General features: G+C 38.3%; 1 long non-coding RNA gene across 1 annotated transcript; it reads left to right on the plus strand.

Annotated features, from left to right (window-relative positions):
- The first annotated feature begins 428 nt into the window (after positions 1-428).
- On the plus strand, positions 429-15,366 carry LOC144310160 (uncharacterized). The gene is made up of 4 exons (XR_013375854.1): positions 429-589; positions 5,527-5,651; positions 11,891-11,982; positions 13,174-15,366. It is a non-coding gene; the product is annotated as an uncharacterized LOC144310160 (long non-coding RNA).
- The last annotated feature ends 463 nt before the right edge of the window (positions 15,367-15,829 follow it).

Raw genomic sequence — 15,829 nt, forward strand, 5'->3', positions numbered from 1 at the left:
GAGAGCCCAAGTAGGGGAAGAAGGGGGCAGAGGGAGATGGAAACCCCCCCCCCACCGAGATCATGACCTCAGCAGAAGGCAGACACTTAACAATTGAGTCACTCAGGCACCCCTCATTTAATAAAATGAAAAAAAAATAAAATATCTCATTCATTAAATAAAAAATCTCATTTTTATTAATGGACTTGAGTCCCTTGGCTGTGGCCTTTAGAACCATTTCTTTAAAAAAAAGCATTTCTTAGCCTTTTTTTGTAAGACGAGGCTAGAGAGGCCTAGGGTTAACTAACTGCCTTTCCCTCAGATTCTCTAGGGTTCTAATAATTTCCTCTGGAGGGAAGACCTTTGTTATGGGAAGTACCTGGGCATATTTCAACAAAATGGTAACATCCTCTCCTAGCCCAAAGCATGAGAGGATTTTTCTTTGATCTCCAAGGTGAGAACCTACTAGAATTCCTGGAGATAAAACCCATGAAAATGCGGTGGATCATCTGAGACTTGGCTCCTCACTCAAGCTAGTCCAATTCAGCCTCCAGCAATTCACTGAGGTTATCATTTATGTATTTCTACCACATAAACGGCTTCTGTTCAGGTATGGACATCTCAGCTGTAATTCTCTGTATTTGCCTATCTCTCTAGATTTTGAGGTGGTGGTTTGTCCTATAATCTCCATTCTTTGATTGATCTAAAAAAATCATTGATTTTCAGTTTGTAGAACTTTGCTCTTGTGTGGATGACAGTGACAGCTTCCCAGCTCTTTACATATTGGAAGCTGCAATGGAAGTGTCTTCTCATTTTCTTTTAAGACTCTTCATGACAGCATGGAAATCCCCCACTCTGGGAGCTCCATGTCCCTGCTCCTCTCCAGACTTACTGCTCTCTAATGTTGCCATACAGCTGTCATCTCAGCACTTGGGGCTTCCTTCCTTGTTTTCTGGATTCACTCCAACATATTTTTGGTTTACAACTTCATTTTGCTACAGTTTATTCTCATAGCTCCATGAAGGAGGGAATATGGGAAATAGATTTTGAGTATCAGAAAATGTCTTCTAGCACCCAGTGTTACTGATAAGAAATTTGTACCAATCTTATTTTGTTCTGAAAGTTTACATTTCTTTTTTGTTTTTTGAAAGTTTACATTTCTGCCTGGGAACAGGGCACTTGTGTGTGGTATGTATGTGTCTGTGATATGTAAGTGTGTGTATGAGGGATTGAGGACAGAGTTGAGAGTTGATTGTTTTGTATATAAAAATTTTCAGGGACCCCTGGGTGGTGCAGCAGTTTAGCGCCTGCCTTTGGCTCAGGGCACGATCCTGGAGACCCGGGATCAAATCCCATGTCGGGCTCCCGGTGCATGGAGCCTGCTTCTCCCTCTGCCTGTGTCTCTGCCTCTGTCTCTCTCTCTCTGTGTGTGACTATCGTAAATAAATAAAAAAAAATAAAAAATTCAACTACTTTGTTTATTTTCAGTGCCATATCTCTTTCCTATCCTTTCCAGGGCCAGACATTTCCAAGTACCACATGTCTCTAGTTGTATGAGTTTAATAGTCTCCCATCTCAACTTAGCCTGCTTTAGTGCATCTTGTAGCCATCTGAACCCATATGTCCAGATGGATTACAAATTTCTATATACCAAGATATTGATAATTATACATTTTCGTGACAAAAATTTAAAGCATTTTTACTGTCTTTAAAAAAATTACAAAAAAATAAAAAACAAATAAAATAAATAAAAAATAAAATAAAATAAAATAAATAAGTAAAATAAATAAATAAAATAATAAAACAAAACAAAACAAAATTTACAGGGCAGCCCTTGTGGCTCAGCGGCTTAGGGCCACCTGCAGTCCAAGGTATGATCCTGGAGACCCGGGATCGAGTCCCACATCAGGCTTCCTGCATGGAGCTTGTTTCTCATGTTAACATGACTTCCTGATATCAGTAATTGTGATTTTAATGCACAAGGCTCTGGGAAGAGCACTTATTGTCTGAGAACAACAGAGTTTCCCAGCTTTTCCAATACTTCCATTGGTATTTTTTGTGTGTCTTCAATGATATTATTTGTTTTGAGTGTGAGTAAAAAATATTTAATGTTCCAGTAGACTACTTTGGCTGGGGTGGTATATCATGTAAGCCAGCCTCAGATTTTTCCTTCCTCAGTCAAGTGGCGGTGGTATTCATAAGTGGTATTACTGAAAGAAGAAGTGATAGCACAGCAGGAACAGGGAGGAACCATATATTCATAAAACTTACCTGTGGCTTTGGTTCCTGCTAGAGTACAGTCTTAAATATGTCATTTTCACATGCCAATTTCATGGCTTCCTAGGTTAGATAATACCCAGTTCATGATGAATACTCACATTTCATGTTACTTGGTATCTCAGAGTTAAGTCTCAGTCTCTACCAAGTAGACTAGTAGCAAGAGAACAACTACTTTGTAAAAGAGAATCTATATCCTACAAATGGTATAGCATATCTCTAGAATCCTAGAGGTCTCTCTGTGACTCTTTAGTTAGGGTTTGTTGTTGGGTCCATGCAATAGTCTGTTTTGCCAAAGATCTTTGGATGAATAATAGATCCTTTGGATCCCCACTCTAGTTTCTGGATTATGAAGCTGCTTGAACTGCAGACTGGGTTAACTGGAATATCTTACTGTAATCTGGCTTACAAATTGTTGGCAGCCTTACAAATTATTTAATGAGTTGAGACAAGGAACACTCAATTTTTTTTCTTATAAAATCCAAAAAGGCCACCAAAAGTTCTATCTCTATTTTTATGATCAGGAAGCAAAGTATAGCACCTTGTATTTCACTTTGGAGGGGTATCTTTTTTTTTTAAGATTTTATTTATTTATTCGTGACAGACACACAGAGAGAGAGAGAGCCAGAGAGAGAGAAAGAGAGAGAGAGAGAGAGGCAGAAACACAGGCAGAGGGAGAAGCAGGCTCCATGCAGGGAGCTTGATGTGGGACTCAATCCCGGAACTCCAGGATCACGCCCTGGGCCAAAGGCAGACACTAAACAATTGCACCACCTGAGCGTCCCTGGAGGAGATATCTTGGTATGTCTTGAACTCCCTAAAACTTCAAAGAGTTGGGAGGACATTAGGTTTTCCTGGGAATTATCTCTTCATGTGTTTATGGTTCTATTACCTCATCATATGGGGGATCAATATGATAGCCTATGGAATGGTGAGATGATACAAGTATTAACAGAGTGAAGAGTTGTAGAGGAATAATGGTGACCTAAACTGTCCCTGCTGGCTGAAGGTAAATATTTGTGTGAGGTGTGTGTGTGTGTGCATGCATGAGTGTGTGTGTGTGTGTATGAGAGAGAGAGAATTGGAGCATATGAAGTATCAAAGGCCACATTGCCCTGTTCGATTAAAGAGCCTACATATGGATCAGCAACTATAATTCAGTCACCACATTGTTAGGGTAACAATAATCTATTGATTTTTCTAAGGCCAGTTACCTGGGCCAAACAGACCAGTTAAAGGAGGATCGAGGAGGATTTACAACTCTAGAATTTTTCAAGTATTCAGTGCAGGCACTAATGTGTGAAATCCCCTTAAAAATGAAGAATTGATTTTGACTTACTATTTTGGCAGAGAGGAGTTATCCCTGAAGCTTTCATTTTGCTGTCTCTGTCATAACATCCTTTATAGTTTAGGGGGCCAATGTTGTGATTTTGTCTGTAATAGTATGTTTATTCCAACTGAGCACTCTGGGAAAGAGGAGATAACCACAAGCATGTTTTTAGATGCACTGAGCCTCTGTTGAGATAGAATTGAGCCAAAGATCCAGTTATAATTCTACCCGTAAGTACATCTTCTCTAATTCTTAGACCATTGACATTCCAGGCCCTTGGGAGTTTATGTCATCTCAGTCAGTATCCAATCACTATTGGAAGGTTTGGATAGTTCCTTTTCTCAACATATAGCTATATTAACATTTTCCAGAGTTACAGAACCAGTAGGATTGATGGATAGATCTGTAGGTAGGTAGGTAGGTAGGTAGGTAGATAGATTAGATAGATAGATAGATAGATAGATAGATAGATAGATAGATAGATAGATAGATAGATAGATGATAGATAGGAGATTTGTTATGAAAATTGGTTCACACAATTTTAGCAGTTGAGATATGCCACAATCTGCTATCTGCAACCTGGAGAACCAAGAGAGCCAATGGTATTATTCAGTTTTAAGTCCAAAGTTCTGAGAACCAGGGTTGCTGATGGTATAACTCTTAGTATGAAGATGAAGGCCTGAGAACCAGGGATACATTGGTCTGAGTCCTAGAGTTTGAAAGCCTGAGAACCAGGAGCTTCAGTGTCCAGGAGCAGGAGAAGATGAATGATGTGTCAACTCTAGAAAAGAGTGGAAGAATTCAGCCTTCCTCTGCCTTTTTTGGTTTTGTTTGGTCCCTCAACAGATTGGATAGTACCTGACCACATTGGTGAAGTTGGCTCTTGTTTGCTCATTTGACTGATTCAGATGTTCAACTCTTCTGGATACACTCTCAGAGATACACCCAGAAATAATATTTCACCTACACCTAAACATCTGTTAGTTTAGTGAAGTTGACACGTAAAATTGACCACTGCATTCTGATAAATGTCCCTAGTCTCTTTGGAGTAGGCTTCTTGGAATCTTCTGGGAAAATTTATAGTTGTGATATTATTACAAGATCCTCCTACATCTACCTAGTCTTATCTTCATTCAGGGATTATAGGTATGTTTATTGACTCAGGCCTGGAAATTGGATGAGAAGCCTTAACTCCTCCTTTATGTTGACTCAAGTGAGGCTTTTGTTCATCAGATGTAGAAGGGTTTTATTCATATTATACAAATTGAGTAGAACCTTAGTTCTGTTCCTCTGTCTCAGCCCTTCATCCATTAGCTCATATTAAAGGGTTTGCAGGTCAAATCATTTTGATAATCACTCTGGTCCTGCTGTCCATCAGGGCTGTCTTGCCTGTCTTGCCCTTCCTGGTTAATTGATGCTCTATTTTGGCTCACCAAAATCAGGGACACTGGTTAAATAGCACTTCCAATCTGGAAATATAGCCACTAAGGGAGCAACAGAGCTTTACAGGAAGGTGTGCTTCAATCTTCCTTGACAGGATATTGACTGAAACAATATATTTCTCAGTGTTTTGGTATAGGAAGAATACTCTAAGCCCTCTTAGGAGATCTAGTTAGGAGAATGTTATACATGATCAATCTATCCCAGTATTTTTACTTTCTTCAATCTTGGGATTTTCATATCTATAAATTCATCCTGGTTTATAATTTTGTTCCTTCCTCCATGGTCTTAGAATCCATTTCCATGATATCCCCATTAGCTAACCACCAAGTAAAAATAACAACAAAATATTTTAGTTATTTTGGTGTGTAAGCTGCTCACTTTCTAAATTTCATTTTGTACCATCCTTACAATGACATGTTTGGATTTTAGTTGTTGATCTTGAGACATTGAAAGATGAAAGGAGTACAGCATGACAAGACTTGTCATTCTCTTGAAAGGTATCCTGCTCAGGTGAAGCCATTAAAGGATCTCTGGTCTAGCAAGTCTCTACTCATCAGACAGGGAAGGAGGAACTTCTGCTGACCAGGGTGGCACTTAGGAATCTGAGGATACTCAAAGTTATGTGAGTCTACTCAAATGTATCTGTTCAAATCATCAGGCTACCATTCGTTCCCAATCAATGTCCTAAATTTTCCAGAAGGACCTGATGAGGTTAAGGATTGACTTATCTTCATCATAACTTGAGCTGGAAATTTAAAATATTGAACCAGTTATTTCCCTTTTCATTGGCCTCAATAATAATTGACAGTCTCATCAACTTTATATTCTTCTTTTTTATGATATTATTTTGTGTAGAGACACTTGGGCTGTCAAAGCATTGACTCCAAAAGGTTCTTTTTTGCAGGTGACCAGAGCTGATGATTTAAATAACTATTTTATCAATACAGACCATGGATTTTCCTGGTCCCACCATTTAGTTTCAGTAGGAGCCTTTCTCTACTGAAAATTATTTACATCAGATACAAAATCCTAAATTGCTGTTTTTTTAATCCTCCTTTGCAGAGGGCAAAATCTAGCTTGTTGAACAAAGAGAATTACTATAAACTATACAGGGTCCATAAATATTAGAAGGGTTAAATAACCATATTCTAGGATGCGCTTCCAGAAATAATTCCCAAAACCACAATGCAGAATTGGTTGCCAGTGTAGCTGGTGTCACTGACAAAATTAAGAAACTGCCCTCAAGTTGGGAAGTTGTCACTATAGTTACTGGCTCCAGAACCATGCTGCAGCTGGTATGGCCCACCACAGGAAAAGGAGTGTTTCATTCCATGATTCTCTTCTCACTTTCTCAGTTCTTGAATTCAAGGGGAAAAAAAGCCAGACATTAATTAGTGGAATCTAAATCACACTGGAACTCTGCCTGCAAGTTCATCTGGGAAATGTAGTTTCTGTTTATCTGGTGTCTATAGTACACAAGAGGAGGATCTATATAGTTTCTAACAGTTTTTCTCCGTATACACAAATGCATTAGCACACATGTGTATACACATGCATACACACATGTCAGTAGAATTACTTTTTGGCATCCACTGCTCATACATCAAGAGCCATCATTTTTTTATTAGTAATAAAGGTGGTGTTTATTTTTTAATAATAAATTTATTTTTTATTGGTGTTCAATTTGCCAACATACAGAATAACACCCAGTGCTCATCCTGTCAAGTGCCCGCCTCAGTGTCCATCACCCATTCACCCCCACCCCCTGCCCTCCCCTTCCACCACCCTTAGTTCATTTCCCAGAGTTAGGAGTCTTCATGATCTGTCTCCCTTTCTGATATTTCCTACCCATTTCTTCTCCCTTCCCTTCTATTCCCTTTCACTATTATTTATATTACCCAAATGAATGAGACCATATGATGTTTGTCCTTCTCCAATTGACTTATTTCACTCAGCATAATACCCTCCAGTTCCACCCACATTGAAGCAAATGGTATTTGTCATTTCTAATGAGCCATCATTTTTTAATCATATAGTTTGGCTCATGTGAAAATAAAGAAGAATCCAGCCCCTAGTCCACGTGGGCTAATGGAATAATTTTGTTTGGGAAGAGTGCTCTTCATGCTGCCTAAGGCAGAAGCTCAGAGCAGATGAGTCCTAACAGACATCTGCCAGGACATTTACTCAGGGATTCTTTTTTTTAAGATTTTATTTATTCATGAGAGACACACATACAGAGAGAGAGGCAGAGACTCGGGGAGAGGGAGAGGCAGGCTCCATGCAGGGAGCCTGACGTGAGACTCGATCCCAGGTATCCAGGATTACACCCCAGGTAGAAGTTGGCGCTAAACTGCTGAGCCACCCAGACTGCCCTACTCAGGGATTCTGCAGTAGAGTGGTCCATCAGGTCAAGCTCTGGGTGTCTATCTACCACCCCCATCACCCATTCCTCACCCAGGCAGTATATGTCACATATTTATTTTAGGACCAAAGATGTGTGGGTGAAAACTCAAGTAGAAAGAAAAACTCTTGGGCAGCCCAGATGGCTTGGTGGTTTAGCACCGTCTTTGGCCCAGGATGTGATCTTGGAGACCTGGGATCAAATGCCACGTCAGGCTTCCTGCATGGAGCCTGCTTCTCCCTCTGCCTCTCTCTCTCTCTCTCTCTCAATTGAATAAATAAAATCTTAGAAAGAAAGGAAGAAAAGCTCTCACCATTGTTTATTCCAACGTCCTGGTGGCACGAGATAGCCAGGTTCAAAAGACCACTAGATACTCTGTCTGGTCATGGATCAAGTGGTAACAAACTCAACAAAAGGAACTGATTTAATAGAAATATCAGTACAGGGAATTAAAATAGATATCATGTATATCCTAAGACTTATAAGCAAAAATCACAAATAAGAAATTAGATAAAGAATTTATGAAACAAGAATAGATAGTAACAGCAAAAATTAAAGAATATGAATATAAGAAATACAGTATAATGATTAACATTGAACTCTGACTCCATTTCCAAAACAACACCACAAAACAGTTGAAGAAGAAATTAATGAGCTGGAAATGTGAGAAATGGCATAAAATGACACATGGCAAAAAGGGTTAAGCAAAAATTTAAAGGGGAGACATGGATGATAGCATTATGAGTTCTAACATCTATCAGAATGAGTGCCAGATGGAGAAAATAGTGAGATTGTATGTGACGTTCAGGGAAAAGAAAAGATAGAACATTTCCAGAAATAAAGATTTGGTGAAAATCCCCAAATCCTGACTGGGATGTATTCAGAGCATATACATATATTCCTGGCTACCTGGTAGAGAGATTTTAGAGGGTGAAGGATGAAGGGGAAAGTCCTAAAGTTTCTGTAAAGACAACAGATTACTTACAAAGGAAAGAAAGTCTTCTTGATATTAATCTTAGTAGCAATTTCAGGTTGTAGAAGTGGATAAAAATCAAAGATGAAGAATGGAGAATAGAAGAAAAAGTTAAAGTTAGAAATAAATAGATCTCAAATTCTAAGAATAAAATAAAGGAAATGAAGAGAAAAATAAAGATTATACAAGTAAACGAAATAGTTTAATAACAGATTACTAAAGATATAGGAAAGATAACTATTACAATGTAAATCAAAAGAAAAGTCACATGAGGTAATATGCAGTAAACAATCTTGAGTTAAGGAAAACAAAACAAAACTGATTTTCAATCTGGATAGAAAATACCTTCACCACAGGAAAGTAGAGTGAGAAAGAGGAAAGGAGAGCACAGTTGACTATAGGTGGGGAATTTGTGTCTTAAAATCTTGAGGTGTGTTTCCTATTAGAATTTCATGGAGTCAAAATCAAGATACTGACTCTAATATAATATCCTGAAACTCCATCTGATTACTTTAAGAGCAAGAACCTATAGGCACTATAATTGTCTATACTTAAAATTTCGGGGGTATTTTTTTTTATTTCAAACAGGTGGTAATTGGGTATGTTATTTTTTTAAAGATTTATTCATTGGGACACTTCGGTGGCTGAGCAGCTAAGCATCTGCCTTCTGGCCCATGGCGTGATCCTGGAGTCCGAGGATGGAGTCCCACATCAGGCTTCCTGCATGGAGCCTGCTTCTCTGTCTGCCTGTGTCTCTGCCTCTCTCTGTGTGTGTCTCTCATAACAAATATATTTTTTTAAATATTTTATTTATTTATTTGAGAGATAGCGAGGGGGAGCAAAGGAGGGAAGAAAGGGAGAAGCAGGCTCCCCACTAAGCAGGGAGCCCGACATGGGGCTTGATCCCAGGACCCTAGGATCCCAACCCAAGGGCAGACACTTATCCAACTGAGCCACCCAGGTGCCCCTGGGTGTGATATTCTTGCATGGCCCATACATGCAGCACTTAACATCACCTCTAAACATTTCCCACACAGATAGAATATTACAGTATTATAGGAAGTTGGAGAAAATCACAAGTACTCATAGAATTTAAAGGTTGTTCAGAGATCCAGGATAAGGGATGTTGCTTCTCCACTGAGTATAATAGCATTTTAGATGGAGTTATCTCTAAAAGAGGCACTAGAGCAATATGCTTTGTGTTTCTTGCTCTAAAAATGGTTTAACATTGTTTTCATTTACTTTAAAAAATAAAAGATAAAGAAAGGAAAGCAAGCACTGGGAAATGCCTCTTTAAGGCTGTGGTTCAAATCAATAAAGCATCTCTATAGATAGCGAATACCATTTTTCCATCATTGATCTTTCTATTTGGAGATAACATTCTTGAAGATTAAATTGCAATAGTAAGCAGGTGTTACTGCAGATTTCGATAAACAACTGAAAACCTTCTCTATGCCTGCTTCTCTGAGATTCCACTTCCATTATCTTAAGAAATGCATAAAATAACATATGATAAAATCCAACACAGAGGCCACTCATTCTGGACTTGAATGCCATAAAACTAAGCAGATAAATAGTTTCAGTAAAATGTGTTATAAACTAGGTAAACCTAATTAAATTACTTCTCCAGTTCAAAATGATGATTGATCTGTGGTGGGATTACACATGGGTATGAAGCTCCCACCTGGGTATGTTCATGTTTTATGGTCTTTTAGACTTGGAAGCAAATGTTATTATATCTACTTTCCATAGCTTTCCCCTAATGTTAATGGATTGAGAAATGAAACATGCTTTCTTAACTTCTCTTGGGCTTTATGACTATGACTAGGCAACCAGCAATAGAAAACAGTGAGAAACAAATGGCAAAATCTCAAAATCAAGTCCTTTCTTAAGGTCAGCTATGGTGTATACACTGCCCTGCAGCTAATAATAATAATAATAATAATAATAATAATAATAATAATAATAAAAGAAGAAATAAAGACGTGTAACCTTATTGCTCTTAACTCTTTCCTCTGCTCTCCTTTCCTCTAGTCCTGTGTTCTTAAGAGATAGGTGACTGTTAATGTTAATCTTTTAGCAAGTACAAACATGAAGACTAACATTAGCATGAACTAATTTACTTGAATGTGACTTCCTTAAGGAGAGGGAATGTATCCTATTGGTATTTTGAACCTCCAGATGGAGAACAATGCTACCTTACATTAGTTGCTCAAGAACAAAATAATGCCATTTCACATATATTTGTAGCACACATCATACAGTTCTGCCAACTGTTCTGTCATGGAAAAGATAAAAAGTAGTGTCATGAACACAGAACTCTGGACCTTCCACAAAACATATGAGTCTTGGGATTGTATCCTGATCATTCCACATTGCTCTTTTGTAGAGGGTAGATATATCCATTTTTATCACTGGGTGTTGAAACATCTTGATTTTCAGGTGATACTGAGCAAGGGCAGGGAGAGATAGAGGGAGGGCCATGAAATCAGGCTTACAGAAATCACAAGGGTGCCGAGATGTAAAAAAACAGAGATAAGAAAATAGACCAGACCACAGGGTCCCAGAGGTGAGGGAGTATTTTTCTTTGGCAGCTATAATGCAATCAGAGAAAGTCACCAGACCACAAAGAAGTAAGTCATTAAGGGTGTTATCAATAGTCCTTGCTCAAACCAAGACTGCACAAGAATCTCAAGGCCACAAACTCCCTGGCCAAGTTTTCAGTAAAAGACCAGCCTGAAGAGCCCTCAGTGGCAACCCTGTTAGGGGTATCTGAGAGCTTTTTCTGTATCCTTGCTTAATAAACTTCTATCGCTTTACTCACTCTCCTTTGTCCATGAGCTTGTCTCTGTGAGACAAGTACCTCACTCTCGCACTTCAATATAAGAAACCAGAAAGATTTGTATGGGAAACAGTAATATGAGACTATAAAGTATCTAGCAGGGACATTTTGTTATTATTTTATTTTTAGCATTTTTTACTTTGGGAATTAATAAACGAAACAGTTTTTCCCCCCCCAGGAGAATTAATGGCTCATTACAGGCAGTGTAGTGAGTGAAAAAAAAAACAAAACAGGAGACACTTAGAAGCAATTAGTATTTACTGAATTACCTGCTATATGGCAAACTTTTGCTAAACTTTGGCTATCCTGATGTGAGTAAGACAGATATGGTCCCTGTCCTCACTGAGTTGACATTTTAGGCAATAGGCAACATGCCAGCTGACTAAACAAACTAAACAAACAACCAAGTAAACAGGTATTTTCAGTGCTTCATAGGAAAGGAACAACCAGAGCATATTTATATATTATAAATTGAAATACACAGTTATGTATTATATGCTTAACAACATATATAATATAATATATATGTGGGATCCATTTAAAATTGTGTTCGAAAAAATTCCCTAAAACTGTATCATTCCATGCTATCTCCTAATACTGCTAGAAACTTCTTGAAGTTTCTATGATTTTTTTGGTCTCCAACAGTGTGAAACCTCCCTTGACCTGTGAGCCAGCCTTCAGAAGAAGAGGCAGCTGGGAATCATTGCCCTGGGGATGCTCTGGGATCCAGAACAGGGGTAAGTATCTGCCAGACCTGCGGCAACCTTGCTGTCTGCATTGGCTAAAGCCACTTAAATTATTCACAGTACCTGCAGCCTTCTCATTGTTATCACAACTCATTGAATTCTCTCCCAAGAGAGAAGTGATGTCTTCTCCAAATACCTTGAGGCAATTTTCAATCAAAAAGTGTACAAGAGAAACCTGTAATGAAAAGGACCACAAAGGGGTGCTCTTTTTCATATGGCATAGCTATAAGTCACATTTTGTTTATAAATCTTGGATCTAACCAATAATGTGAAAGACTTCTAAGAAGAATGCAGAGTTGATAAAAAAAATATACAGAAATCAGAGTTCCCAAATAAAAAATAACATAGAGTGATACTTTCTGTTGTACTTTGGGTATAGATTTTAAAATACTACTAGTCAGTGGGCTAAAGTTCTAATTTGTGGCCTAGTTTAATAGCTAACATTGTGATACCAATGGTTACACCATTAAAACTAAGATAGTTTTCAAGGTAACCTAATTTATTAAACTTTACTTATTTTTTAAAAATTTGTTTCCAGTATATATTGGATTATAACTTCTGTATAATATCTAATTAAAATGTATAAAGCATAGAGAAAAACTTATGAAATCCATTTCTTAAATGAGGAAGTATCTTAGTGGAATTTGGAGATTCCTGAGGGTTTCTTTGTATTTGTTTTTTGTTTTTTGTTTTTTTTTTTTGAGGAAAAACTCACATGGCTGGAGAGAAAACATGTCTGTCTGTATAACTGCAGTCCCTCCTCATGTCTTCCTTTGTCTAATGCTGTCTCTCGGCATGTGCTTGGGGAAAAGCTGTCATCTTATTAGACATGTGTGGCTCCATTAGGATGTTCTGGAATATTCTACTAGTTTCTGTCTGATGTAACAGAGGCAAAACAGTAGCCATGTATTTTTCTAAATGAGCCACAACTTACAGAGGAAGGTCAATGTGTTTGGAGCCATGGGTGCTCATAGTGCCCGATCCACCTAGGATGTGCCAGTACTGACCAGAGGACCTAGATGTTGTTACCATTGTGTTATCAGGAATCCATGGCTTTGCCCAAGGTTACAAGCTCCCCCACCCCTCAAAGATCAGACTGAGAGTTTAACCTTGACTTGTCAAACTCCAGAGCCCAGGTTCTTTTCAATCATATCACACCACTCTTCTCTCTCGTTTATTTAGGTAGTCTAGTATTGAATCTCCTGGATGGGAAGAAAGCGACTCAACTGCTCTGCGTTTCACACTTTAACAACACCCCTTCCCATATTCCACCAGAGTAGGATAACGAACTCTGCCATTCCAAGGAAGCCTATGAAGTTGTGCACTTTTCAGAACTGATCCATCCAGTTTACTACTACACATTTCAGATTCAAAGCATGGATTCTAAACCTCAGGGGACACAAATGAGAGCGCTCTTACCTTTTTTATAAAGTTGTCTATCAATTCAAAGCTGGAGGAATTAGGTGGACAAAGAATGCATGGGGCTACACTCTCTGATAAATTATAAGCTGTCATCTGATTGGATGAAGATTGTTGCTCAATGTTGTATAACCCTCCAAAAAGGTATCACAAGAGAACAACATTCGCTTTTGGCAGCTGGGCTAGAAGCCTAAAGTCAGAAAGATACACTTTTGAATAAGGCAAGTCATTGCACTTAGGAAGCTGGAAGTATAGAGATGTAGAACGGAGAACATCTTTCTAGATCTAGTTCACAACCTGCTATAGCAGAGTTCGAGGCATGAATGTATACGAAAATGTTTCACTGAATTCGATTTCTGAGCTAATCCACTCTGGTTAAATGTTTGACAAACGTAAGGTTACACCACGGGCTGTTGATGCTCTAGGATCTCCCTTAGGCCAGTGAGTTTTGTCTACCAGTTTCATATATTCAGAAGGTGTACAATGGCTAAGGATTCTACATTAATAAGGTCAGGCAAAGAGCAATAATAGCCATAAGGCATGCCTGTATTCTGAAACATTCCTCCATGGGTCTGAAGAATTGAAACTCTTTGGCTTTGATTGTTACTTTAGTGGACAAAGTGGCAAATGTAAACCAATCTTTTCCTAAAAGTATATTGCCTGTATTTCTGAGACATGACCAGAGTAGAGAAATTATTGCATCATTACCTCTGGGCTGCATTTATTTTCTCCTCCTCAGTCACTTCATCAAAAACACCAAGCCACTTATCATAGAGGTCGGATAAAAGTAAACTTCCTTGGATATTTAGAAGAAAATACTATGTAGATAAAAAATACACGCACGCACACACACACACACACACACACACATATTGGAAATATTACAGAGAAAACACTTAGTTGAAAACTTCAGTTAAGTCCCTACTTCCTTCATAGATACCCAAACTGTGACCCACACGGAGCTCAGCTCTGACTCTCCATTGACGTGCACATGAGAAAGCAGGTGTGTGGATTTTCTCCAACAAAAACGAAAGCATCAAAGCAGAGCCTAGGCTTTAGTGGAAATGAAGACAAAGCTCCGTTCTAGCATATGGCACTTACTCTTTTGTGCGCTTTTTTGCAAACTACTAAAAAAACTACTCTCATAATTGCATCATTCTTCCTTTCAATCACTGTATCAGATAGTCTAATGGCAAACTCATGATGGTCCTGAGGATATATTCATTTCTAGTGTAGGCCAATTCTCCAGATAGTTTGACATGATACTATTCAGGCCAAGGTTGCAGAGTCTGATTCTCCACAAAGATTAGTCAACTTTAGGAAGGGAAAACTTTAGAAATGTCTAAGAACTCTACATACTCTTGGTCACCATCTTCCTAGTCTGTGATTATAACACAGAAATAGAAAAGACCCTACTAAGTCTTGCTAGAAACGTCAATTCCATGTGTGCAGCTTAAAGAGGGCACACTTACCATGCTATTCAAGTACTTAATGTATCATCATTCTTTCCTCTTTCTCTTGTTGTCTATACATATATTTACTGGTGTGTTTTACTATAGCTCAGTGTAGTAGTGGTCAGGGACTATTGGTATCTATCATAGAGTTGAACAGTAATGGGGGACAAGGAAGGACCAAATATGACCTTGATTCTAAGGGTGTCCTCATTACTGCCTTAACATAGTTTTGTTCAGAGCTGTTAGCAAGTGCCAAGGTAGATGGATTAAATTGTTTGTTCTAGTTCTCACTTCTTTCTCCATTTCCCTTTTAGGAATAGAACTGGATATCTGTGAATTAGCTGTATAATTTCAAAAATCTATTTTTTGAGTCAATCTATTGAATTTTAAGAATCGAAACTATTTTTGTCTGTTGTGCCTACTCCAAAAGTTAGATTTATCAAAAGAGGCATGTAGCTAGAGCTGGTTACCGTGTCGTTATAACCTTGGATGGTGGGATAGACATCTCAAATATTAATAAAAGGATGCTTAGGATGTGGTGAAAGCAGACACAAATGGCAAAATCCTTCCTCCCTGACTTATAAAGTAAAAGGCATTAAGAGACAGGAGAAAATGATGCTTAAGAATGATTGCCTCACTGAGCCTTTTTGGATTCCTCATAAAGTAAACACTTGCTTACTATTGTAATCTTCTATGTCTATTCTCAAATGTTTCATATGATTTTTCTTTTGGAAACTGCCTGCATTAGGAGGGCGGTGAGGATGTCATCAAAAGCAGGATGTTTGCTTTGTAAACATTATGTATGTGCCAGTGGATATTTTGAAATTTCTTATTATTACTAGTAGTCATATTAGTATTAGTATTTGGCATGGAGCCTTCAGGCGGGTGGTGAATGGTGAAAACAGAATATATTTCTAATGTATGGGGCTTTTAAATCCTACAGTAGCTTCCTTAAATTTTGATTT

The sequence above is a fragment of the Canis aureus genome, unplaced genomic scaffold (assembly GCF_053574225.1).
Source record: "Canis aureus isolate CA01 unplaced genomic scaffold, VMU_Caureus_v.1.0 ptg000477l_RagTag, whole genome shotgun sequence".
NCBI lineage: Eukaryota > Metazoa > Chordata > Mammalia > Carnivora > Canidae > Canis > Canis aureus.